Genomic DNA, 12,255 nt, shown 5'->3' on the forward strand with positions numbered 1-12,255 from the left:
AAGTGATTAAAGATAATAAAAAGTAAAACTAAATACACAAAGCATCTAATTCCCGAAAATATGTTTTCACTATACAAAAAAAATTGCCGCGAAAATATCAAAATACACATTGTTAATTATGAATATAACTTACGAATAAAACTTAATTAAAGTCGTAAAACCGATTTGTCTTTCACATGTAACGATTTTTTAATGATAGAAAAATTAAAAAATAACATCATATGTACTTGAAATTTTATGATACAAATATATATACGAATATAGAATTAATGTTAAATTAATTAAAAAACGATATATAAGCTAAGAATATATAAAGAATATAATTGTTTGTTCGATAGTTGTCCCGATCGCGTCTAAAATGATACTACGTGATACGAAGCGATTCACACTGTTTCCTACTTGGGTTACACCGTCCGAATGACAACAAAGCGACCGAATATAAACATAAGGCGCTTACGTCGTAAAACTCGGCGCTCGACTTTTTTTAATGTATTTACGATCGCATGACAAGTAGGAAGTTAAACATTTGTTGCTTACGATTTTATTATATATTTTTCGAACAACCAACCGTGTTTTACTTAGCTATTATCAATTCTAGTACAGTATGATATCGCATTTATTTTTCTAAATACGCGACAAAAATACGAAGAGATATTTAATGCGTTATGTATTTCCTACAATTATTGTATATATTTTTGCACAACGATTCATCACACTTTAACCAGTTATTAACCTTACTCGTGTAATATCGCACGGTATTAAAGATACAAGTATTGCCGATCATTTTTTAATTTTTCCATCACTGACAAAATCACGTATGTAGGACGAATGAGCGATACGTTTAATTAATAACGATTAATTAATTACAGTTATAATTAAAACAATATATACAGGGTGACCCATTTTAACTTAGGCAGCCAAATAACTCGAAAAATAAGCAAGATAGAGAAAAATGTTTTAGACAAAAGTTGTATGGTTTCGAGGGGGCCATAAGATGGTATCATTGGTTTGACCTTGAAGAGTCATTTGAAGGTCACGTGAAGGTCACTTCAATTTTTTTAAATGGAATACCCTATATATTTTTGTACATTCTTGTAGCTTATTTCGAGAGCTTTCCAAAACACTATAATTAAGTACCTTTCCGTTAAGTACTTTTTGAGTTATGATGCTTGAAATAATTTCTTAATTTTACATAAACCGTAAAATATCTTGTAAAATATTCATTTTTCGATTATCTTACCTTAATACTTTTATGTACAAAATAATGAGAGGAATCAATTGGTGTAAAGAAAACACATAGTTGTTTTTAAGAAAAAATATGGAATTGTTAATTGCAAATTACATATTTTTTCTTCGAAACAACTATGTGTTTTCTTTACACCAATTGATTCCTCTCATTATTTTGTACATAAAACTATTAAGGTAAGGTAATCGAAAAATGAATATTTTACAAGATATTTTACGGTTTATGTAAAATTAAGAAATTATTTCAAGCCTCATAACTCAAAAAGTACTTAACGAAAATGTACTTAATTATAGTGTTTTGGAAAGCTCTCGAGATGAGCTACAAGAATGTACAAAAATATATAGGATGTTCCATTTAAAAAAATTGAAGTGACCTTCACGTGACCTTCAAATGACTCTTCAAGGTCAAACCAATGATACCATCTTATGGCCCCCTCGAAACCATACAACTTTTGTCTAAAACATTTTTCTCTATCTTGCTTATTTTTCGAGTTATTTGGCTGCCTAAGTTAAAATGGGTCACCCTGTATATATATATATATATATATATATATATATATATATATATATATATATATATTTTTTTTATATATCCATCAATTGCATAGCAAAAATTCGACATTTATATCGGCGATTCATTAAAGCGCAATATTTTACGCGTAATTTACGAAATGTATTACGCGAATAGTTAGCAGAATTATATAAATTTGCGGATATAACATTCTTCGGGTATTTATTTTTTATATTAATTTATATATTTTGTCACTTACTTTGTGTCTAAAAGAAGAGAGAAAAGGAAAAGGAAAACAAAGAAGATAAGAGAAAGAAAATAAAATTGTTTTAAAATACGCGCGTATATTATATACCGTACCATTTGCAATAAAAATTTTAGTATTGTCGCGGTGCGTGGAGCGTAAATTTAACCGATTAAATGTAAGAAACTTTATGAAGTCTCTCAAAACATTACACATTTTGAGAAGTAAAAACTATTCTTATAATTTAAACTTTATCCGTTTAACACGCAATGCTTCAAGATTACGAATTCGCGCGAAGTTCACTTCATAGAAAATTGTCGCATTTTCACAATCGACGAAATATACTATCTAACACATAATACGACAATTCCCAGATACTTTTCTCGATATTTTCGATACTAAACACTTATTCATAGAAGATCTTTACCCCCCTAGACGATTTTTACTCTCAATAACTTAAAATCGATCACTGAGCAGAGGGACCGTTAGATAGGTTATGCGCGAGATGAAATAAGATTTTATGATCATAATATCGTACCGTGACAAGATAATAGACAGCAATCGCAGCATTGATTATGATGATGCACTGATTTTTTTCACCACTCACGATATTCGGACACGATTAAATCCGCACTAATCGATGTTGCATTGTTCCGGTGACGCATTATCGGGCGCGATGTATATGACTACCATAGACGAGCGCGAAACATAGACAACCACCATATTCGCCGATTTTGATAGGCTGATTGCATCGTTCAGATTTTACACTTGAACATAGCTCATTATATGAATCGTTTGAGCGGGAATTTCTATTAAACATACGCACATGCATGCCGAATATAAAACACGATTATTAACTTTTATCACAAATCATTAACACACGAGTTGCTCTGTTCGTCAGGTAATTGATTTATCACTCTTGATGCTGTATTATAGATCGTGTGAATAACGCGTTCGGATATAACATCGATGAGAAACGCGAAAAACTCAGTCTAACCCTCGCGATAGTCGAGACAGTACTAAGCAAGAAACTGAAAAATGCGAGTGTGTGCCGCGTGTAACGCGAGGAGATTCTCGGAAGCGAGCCCGGCGTTTTTACTATATGTATAGTAGCGCGAGTACAAATACTAATCCGTTTAAAAATGTAGTGCGTAAAATAATACATCGAACATGGTAATTCTGTGAAACGAGGTAAGTGCTTTTTTCTAGGAAAAGATAAGCGTGTAGTCTTAAAGAGGACAGAAACACTTAAAGAAAAAAATGTTTCCCCAATTTTATGAAAAATATTAGAGAGAGAGAGAGAGAGAAAGAGAGAGAGAGAAAGAATTTACCTTTTTCAATTATAAACATTATTACATATTTAATGTATTATTTTATGTCAGCACATTTCGAGATTAACAATTGTATTTACGCTACAATAATATTGTGTGTGTGTGTGTGTGTGTGTGTGTAAACAAAGCGTTTGGGCTAGACTTCGAAAATTTCCCCCTCTCCTTCTTCTTACGGCTTACCTCCCTTTGTCTTCGAAAGAATTAGCAGTTGTATGATGTCACTGTGAATTGTAAACAAAGCGCTCCACCTAGACTCCGAAGATTTCCCCCTCTCCTTCTCACGCATTCTTTCATGTATATATTTTTCTAAATACATAGTTTTTGACGCAGTATCGTCTCGATTATCGCGAAATTAACACCTGTCGCTAGTCTCACATGCGTTACTTACACAATCTATAATATTGTGTATTGTATGTGCGTGTGTGTGTGTCAAGAGATACAAATAATAAATATATTAAGGTGCTTAGGAATAATTAGTAATAAAAATTATTTTATGATATTCGCGTTCTATATTTAATATATACATGTATTAATGTTACGTTTTTTTCGATTTGCACGGGTGTTATTATCACGTCGACAAAAATAACTAGCGTTCGAATAATTAACATGTCACAGTTGGTACTAATGAGTGCTAGTGGAAGATGATTCGTCGGAAGTTAGGTTTAGTTGTCTCGTTTGTGCGGGTAAAAGTTCATGGCGTCGCTTATGGTGCAGATAAAATCGCGGTCGTGAGTATCAAAGGAATTACAGTCAATTATTCATAGAAATCGTTTGCCATTTCATCACATCTCAATTATATAACTTTAAATTACTAAAACTAAATATCTGTAAGCAAGTATACATATAGTGTATATCTCTCTTCGGGAGTGTCGAAAAAAGTAGGGCGATCGTCGTGTACGGAAAGTATTATATGTACTATCCATAATGTGAACATTTGTAACAATCATCGTGAAAACTTTATGCAATCGTAGTTTCATGCGCGTAAATATATTAAAATAAAGTTATTCAAAAGTTTAATTTCCGCGAATAAATATGAATTATAAATATATACGCAATATCGGGAGTGCCGTGAAAAGTGCCGCGCGATCGTAGTTAATTATTATTTTGTGTTTCCGCGAATGTGTCGCGAGTGACATGAAAGGAATCAGAGAGGAGGAGGAGCCCCGAGAGCCACGTCGAATAATGGCGGAACAACCGTCAGGTAAGCGCATTTATAACTTTATAAAATAAAAATAAAAATTTCATAAAATTTTATGTTTAAATTTTTATATTTATAATTCTTTTTTTTCTCTCACAAACTGTGTAGTTTTTCATTATTAAATATCTGAATAACAAGTTCAGTTATACTTACTTTTTGAATAAATTTGAATTATTTTTACACTGCTTTATAATTTATGTATATTTCTCTGTTACAGATTGAATATCTATAACTTGTGTACAATATTTGTGTGCTGCAATTCTTGCTGTCGCCCATCACATACCGGTGAGTCTTAAAAATTCTTTTTTATTTTAATCTTGTCGTAAAATATGTTTGTAAAAATAATGTCGCACTAGATACTGATATATACAGATTAAATCGTTAAGATTTTGGAACAGTAAAAATATTTGCGATATAAATAAAAATATTTAAAATTCTCGCTCGTCCAAGTATCTTTCGTGATAAAGATGAAATAATATACTTTCGAACATATCTTTTTTAATAAAAATAAACAATATACTAAAAATCAGAAGCTTTGTTTAATCGAGAATATCTGTGTAGGTTTAATATATTTTTTGTGACACAATTTCAAGACAGCTCTAAATTTTAATGAAGCTGTGATAAGTATCTTTTTATCCATCACTATCTAATAAATCTAATAAATAAGAATCGTTTATCGCGATGATTTATACGCGTGTATATATCACGTCAATCAGTGGTTTTCTCGCTCGTTACTCGAAGAGTTTTCAAACGAGAGATGCATTCGAAGAATCGCACGAGAAGCATCCGTTACCATAACATTAATATGTTAATCGTGGCTAGGATGTCACGAACATCGTAAGCACTCGTCCGCGAGTTAACAGACGTTCGGCGCACCTACGTACGATTGACAGTAAGAACGTCAAATCCAGCTAGCTAGCTTTTTTTATTTATTGTTAGTGTCACGCACGATCAAGATATCGCGCGCGTGTAGGCGATGTGAGAGAGAGTATATATGACTCATTTTCTGCACACGGAGATGGAAATTAAATTGTGCCTGTTTGCCTGGATTCCTATTGTAAATTATTTGCATTGTAATGTATCGTGCGGTATACTTTGTAGAAAAACGAAATTTCAGACATTTAAATATTAACGGATTCAAACTGGTGTAATTTTGCTCTGATAGATTTATATCTAGATATTTGCTTCCAAGAAGAGTGACAATTACGGTAAGAAATTAAATATTACTTTCAATACTTATATTTATCTCGAGCATCTTAAACTGTCGGCGTGATATCTTATTAACCTATATTTTGATAAAATAACGAGATTTATCTTATTGAATGCTTATCCTGAATTGTGAATATCATCCTATCTTTGATTTTTTAATTTAAAGAAAGAAAAAAATATCTCAAATAAATGAAGGTAATATAACATAGCGATATACATCTAATGGATTTTCTAATATTTTTGTCTCTTTTATATAGAATTTATAGTGCCCTTTCAAAACTGATTCACGTTAAAGAATCTTAATAATAATTAACCTGTCAGATAAGGTCTTTTCTATTGATTGCTATTAATAATAAGCATGTACTGTCATAAAAATGACATAAAATAAGATTGAATTATCTATTTAATTGAGTGACAAACAAAAAGTAGACCGCACTGTTCCGCTAGCTCTACCTTTCTATTTAGAATTATTGGAGCGATGTAAAGCAAGAAATCGGCGATTCTCTTCCATTAATCAGCAATTACGGTCGCACCGCTTAAATCGCCTCGTTGACGCACCGGCACTTCTCACGTACCAACATCCATCCGCACAATTCGCCGACGAACAATTTACAGCCGGGCCGTCCGTAAATTTACTCTCTTCTTGCTATCGTGGCACGCAATTACGCGCCATCCATTTCGCCTGTCACCCCGTCATCGCGCCTCTAACGCGTATCTCCTTAAAAGCGACTCCCGCATGATTCGACCGTCGCCAATTCGTTGGCTCGCTCGCTCGCTCGCTCGTTCGTTCGTTCAAGGAACAGAACGATTAGTAATTCAGATCGACGCGGAGAGTAAGACGTTACATGAGCGGAGCAATTATGGCCGCTGCAGCTTCTGAGGAGCACCGCGTTGATTTTTTTCCGCTCCACCAGCGCGCACGCTGATCTAGGAAAGCCGATAATTGTAGCCTCGCGGTCGCGCGGCGAGGTTAAATTCAGTCCGGGATTCATCAAAAAGCAAAGTTAATTACCCGCATGGAATCTAAGGCATCCGGTGGAATACGCGGGACACGTTTGTGCGCGCATGTGCGCGTGCACATGCCGCGTCCTTGTGAGGCCAAATACGTGGTGGTGACATCCACTTGGCGCCAGTCCGCTCGTTCTGCAACCGGACCATCCCGACCGGATGACATGTAAAAGTACGTTTTCAAAGTAACTATGTACAGGTACAGGTACACGTACCGCGACGGATAATGTATCTGGGTAAAGGTACAGCTACGGATTAAGGGACGCGACTATAAATAGGCGCACGCGAGCATTCGAGATACGACATCGTAACATGGTATGATTTAACTAGCTGCGTACTTTGTTGCAGAAGTAGCGCATAAATGACCGCGAAGATATAAATCCAAAGATTCTAATGTAATTAATATAAGGGCATATGGTAGACGTTTATGTTTCGTTGAGATATTTTGCTGTGTAAATGTCGTTTATGAAAAACAAGAATTTTACAAATTATCGTTACTCCTTTCAAAGTAAAAGATAAATATTCTTGAATAAAGAAATTATGTTTATCACGTTTGTTTAATGTATCGAAATTGCGAATGATATAATCGCAAATCAAAATAATTATATGTATATATACATTTAATTTAATTACATTAAAATCTGAATATATATATCTTCACCATAATATTATACACATTCAAATATGAAATTCTATCGTTTTATTAAGCGATTATATTCTTTCGAGCATCTCATACCTTGTAAAAAAAAAATAGAACATATGGGATCTGCGGATATTTCTCTTTCGAAATTGCAATCGTAGCGTATGACAGTTGGCTGGAAGGAGGGCTTTGAAAAACCACGATGTAATATACAATCCTAAAGTCTCCTGACTAAGAGCGTTCAACGTTTATCTCTTTCCGATACGGAAGTCTGACCGGAGGAATTAATTGCCTGCCGTAGTATCTTACCTGTGCGGGACTCGAGCGTCTTTATGCAATATCTGTTCTCCACGGAACCATTAGCCGGGTGCATACTTTACGCGAGAAAGCACGTAAGAAGCGTGAGTATAACGATTGCTCCGTCAGCCGGTAAAACCTTATTTCACTGGGATTCGCCACTTCCATTGGGACGTTGTTGCGAAATAGAGATTGTTAACGAAACGTGGCGAGCTTTGCTTGAGACCACATAATGGCATCCCGTTAGAATCTTCTAAATTATTTTCAAATTTGGTCAGCTGATGATTTCGAATTTGGTTGCTGAAAAAGCAGAGCGAGTATATGTTTTGAAAAGCGATTTAATTATTTCATGATTATAAAAATTAAATGTTTATATTGTTTAACATTTTTCGAAAATTTTAATTATCTTGATTCTTAACTTGAAATAACAGTGAAAAAAATAATATGCATGTAATGTAAAACTAATCATACATAAAATGCAGAAAGAATTCACAATTTCACCAAGGTTTAAAATGTATATTTACTGACTACATTCTAATGTAATGTCGATTACATTTGCATCAAACCAGTTCGATATCCTGATTTGTAGCATTCTTATTGAAACCACTTCGCTTCTTGCGGGATATTCATATCAAAAGCGATGCATTCGGTAGTAAGACTTGTCGCATGAAAATAAAGCGAACAGCGTATAAAAAAATCCATGCGGAACGGAAACAACTATTGAGAGAGGAAGATTCTTTATACACATCGCGAGCCAAATATTGCGCGAACAAAATGGAATAGGCTATGAAACTAAAGAACGGAGAGTCGACTAATAAGCATATAACATCAAGCCACGTGAAGTGTAAGAATTTATCTCGCGGATACATATATCGGAGGAGAAAGAGATCGTTCGATATCAATTGCGATGTATGTTTGAATGTTCATCAATTTCTCTCTCTCTCTCTCTCTCTCTCTCTCTCTCTCGCTCTCTCTCTACACTGTGATGAGACAACTGGAAAAAAAAATAACGCCACGAAACATGAACTTTCACTTTAGCGTTACGATTTGATTGTAAATTCATCGCGACGAGAAGAAATCTGCGAGTCGGCAAAGGCAGATAGATAACGACAGCGCGGGATATAACGTGATTGTTTATCGGTCGTTTCGTTTTTCGTTCATTCTTCTTGTGGGGATTAGCTCGAGAATCATGGAAACTAGAAGTGATATATAGCAGGTTGCTATGAGAACGATTCTACGGCGCCAACGAGATAGATATTTCGTGACACTAGCAATATAATGTGGCAAGCGATGATGACGTTTGTGAAAACATATTGCATTTTGTCGAGTAGAAAATGTAAGCGATAAGCTGGGACGGAGATGAGAATGATTCTGTCTGTGGCTCAAGCCAAGTAAATATTTAGTGACCACTAGTCTTAACCAAAAATATTGCTTTTTACGTAATGCAATTTATCGCGATATGCAATAATAATTCATAATATATTTATTAAATTGTATTTTACGAGTAAGTGGAAAATATAAATAATACACATGCTGGATATATAAAAAAATGATGTAGTGAAAGCTACAAATATTTAAATAGAATCATAACCATTATTTCTTTTACGCAATAATGTTCATCATCGTACAATCAGTTCAAATTTTAATATGCACAATTTGATTTTATTCGCTGGCATATTAATTATATTGTCCTTAATAAATCCTATATGGTCCAATAAAATTATCGACACTGCTCTACGAGGCATTTATAGACTTTTATATATTAATAATAAGAAAAGAATCATTTAACCGACAGGTTCAGTTTTAGATGAGATCGATGTTGTGCGAGAAAGAGAGAGGAGAGAACGTCTATAATCTCAAGGAAAAATTTTATGTATTCGCGCAGATCTATTACGAGCATTGAATTACTATCGACAGAGAACGTTGCTTTCACGTATATTCCGGGATCGTAACTTGCTCAACAAAACGAAAACCGATTGGATTGCGAGTCATTCGCGCGGTAATTATATATCAATCAATCGCAATAGGTTTTAGCGAGTTTGTTATTTATGCAAATTACATTTGTGTCGCTTAATTTCGCAGTACACTAATTAAGCTTAATTGCATGTGCGTACTCGTGCTTTATTATCCATAGCACTGTTTCCATAAAAGAATTTTTTCCATATAATTTAACAATAAGACAAAATTTTTTTTCAATATTATATTTTATAATAAGATGTGTTAAAAAAGAATTTTATGAAGGTATGTGTGTGTATGTAATATACTTATTATATTTAAATATATCATTATATTGTGATCGTACTACTTATAAGATAATTTTTCGTGATTTTTGAAGAAGTTATTTAAAAATTCAATATCTATTTTTTAAAATATCAAATGTCAAATATCATTATTTTTTAATTATGCTTGCTTGATTATATTGAACATTAATGCGAATTGAAAGGTATAATAATATAACAAAAAAATTGTAATATAATTTTTCTAAAGCGAATATAATTAATGTATAAAAAAAGAAATGTTTAATTTTTTTTCCATAAGTAAATGTAAATATGCAGGTTCAATTTATTTCATTCGATTGAAAGTTGAAGGAATTACAAAATGCCGATTTACGTGCATGTGCGAGAGATGATTTCTAATTTTATCGTAACAAAGTCGCCAGAACTATTAATAAAACATAATTAAGTCGTGAAGACGCGCTCGTCACGCTAAGAATACAAACACTAAATCTTCGGCTGTCCAAAGAACTTTAATAGAGATCTCATTATTCTTCTTCCAATCTTGCTTAGATAATCTTGAACAAGAAAGATGAGAAAGTTATTTACGTACGTTTCGTTTCATTCGTGGCATTTTAAAATTCTTATATAATACATTATTTATTTGACTCGAAAATTTTAAAATATATATGAAATTTTATTATTATATATATATTTTTTATAAGCAATTGAATGTTTTTCTGATATGATTAAATTCAACCATAAATTTTCGGGCGAGTAAATTTGCATCGTGTATTTAGATGATATTTGAATACCGCAAACATCACGATCATCGTGCTAAGAAATTGCATTGATTTTTCTCCTTTCTCGTCTTTGTGGCAGAAAAATGGGATGCTGTTCGGAAACAGGAGATGAATGGCTCGCGATATATCAATGAATACGAAGGCGCGAAACGTTTGCGGATGCGGGCAGGGTAGTACGAAGAAGAGGGAAGTAAAAATCGTGCACGTGATCGAGAGAACGAGCGCGACGAAGCGACCGTTCCTCACCGTTCAGGGAATGTCGAAGTGTCTCGGATCGGAAGTCGAGTGCGTTCAATCGTTAATCATGGTGGTCGAACGAAAAGAAACTCCCATTGGCAATCGCGTCGGGTGCGATTGTGTGTACGCGTTTTTGTCGGAGGTCATGTATACAGGCAGCCGCCACCCCTCTTGGTATATATTGTATCGATGCATTGTTGGCTCGCGCACACATACTTTGGTTGTAGCAATCTATAAATCTTCGGCGTTTGCTCTTACAAGCCATTACCGAACTCGCGATACTTGTGCGCGACGGTAAGACGACGGAAAGTAAGAAGCCATTGAGTGGCTCGGACGTGGCTGGAATTAATTTCATCTCGCGCCATGCTGTTAGCACTCACGCAACGACGGGGAATGAATCGTTCTGCATTTGCTTAGGAAAAGAGAGCCGTTGCGAGCTGCGAAGACGAGAATACTGTGACGCTTGCCTCGTTAGTTCACTCTTTGTCTGATTATCGAAATTCTAAAAAGCATTACATTTCGAACATTAACGTTGAAAATGTTTTAGAAATTTTATGTTTTCGAAATCTTTTTTGCCTTTCAAAGAAAAATTATGTATGGGATATTAGTAATCTCCGAGCAATTACTTTCTCTTTTAAACTAAAGTTTCAATGAAAAGATTATTGGTAAAAACAAATAGTATATAAATATTACATATACGTCATCAAAGATAATATATGATAATATTATATATATTTCATCAAAAATTGATTTTATTGATCTATAAAACACTTATACTTTGCTTCTTATGTTTTACTGATAGTGGCGGTAAGATTTTTTCAAAATCACTATACGACTAATTGATATTTCTCAATGAGATATCATTGTTTTCAATACTTATAAAATATTACTTATTAATAATAATTCACCGATTCTATTTAAAAGTATACGACGACAAATCTGACGTTAATTATTAAATATTGACTCTTAAAATGTTGCAATTATCAAGTTTTAATGATACAACAAAATCTTGTTTTTACTTAAGAAATATTATTTTTGGAGAATTATTTTAGTCTGCTTTAAAACTTAATTATCAAAATATATAATGATAGAAAATTAAAATATTGCCATGAAACATAATCTTGTATTCAATATTCGCTGTTGAAACTGCAAACTCAATCCGTCATTAACAAAAACAGTCGTAATAGAGAGTTACTCTCCAGAGAAGTAGTAACTTGCAATTATTACAAGTTTAAATATATACTGAATGCTCCAATAGAGAAGCGGGCTAAAGAGAACGAGATCTCGGTTAATTACCATTGAGTCTTATGTATACTTTG

The 12,255-nt window shown here is 33.6% G+C and overlaps 1 long non-coding RNA gene across 1 annotated transcript; it reads left to right on the forward strand.

Annotated features, from left to right (window-relative positions):
- The first annotated feature begins 8,927 nt into the window (after positions 1-8,927).
- On the forward strand, positions 8,928-10,854 carry LOC145971319 (uncharacterized). The gene is made up of 3 exons (XR_014438843.1): positions 8,928-9,074; positions 9,479-9,682; positions 10,779-10,854. It is a non-coding gene; the product is annotated as an uncharacterized LOC145971319 (long non-coding RNA).
- Positions 10,855-12,255: the final 1,401 nt, after the last annotated feature.

This window comes from Camponotus vicinus, unplaced genomic scaffold, assembly GCF_025532165.1.
Source record: "Camponotus vicinus isolate PSW18456_S1 unplaced genomic scaffold, iyCamVici1.0 SCAF_4, whole genome shotgun sequence".
Classification (NCBI taxonomy): domain Eukaryota; kingdom Metazoa; phylum Arthropoda; class Insecta; order Hymenoptera; family Formicidae; genus Camponotus; species Camponotus vicinus.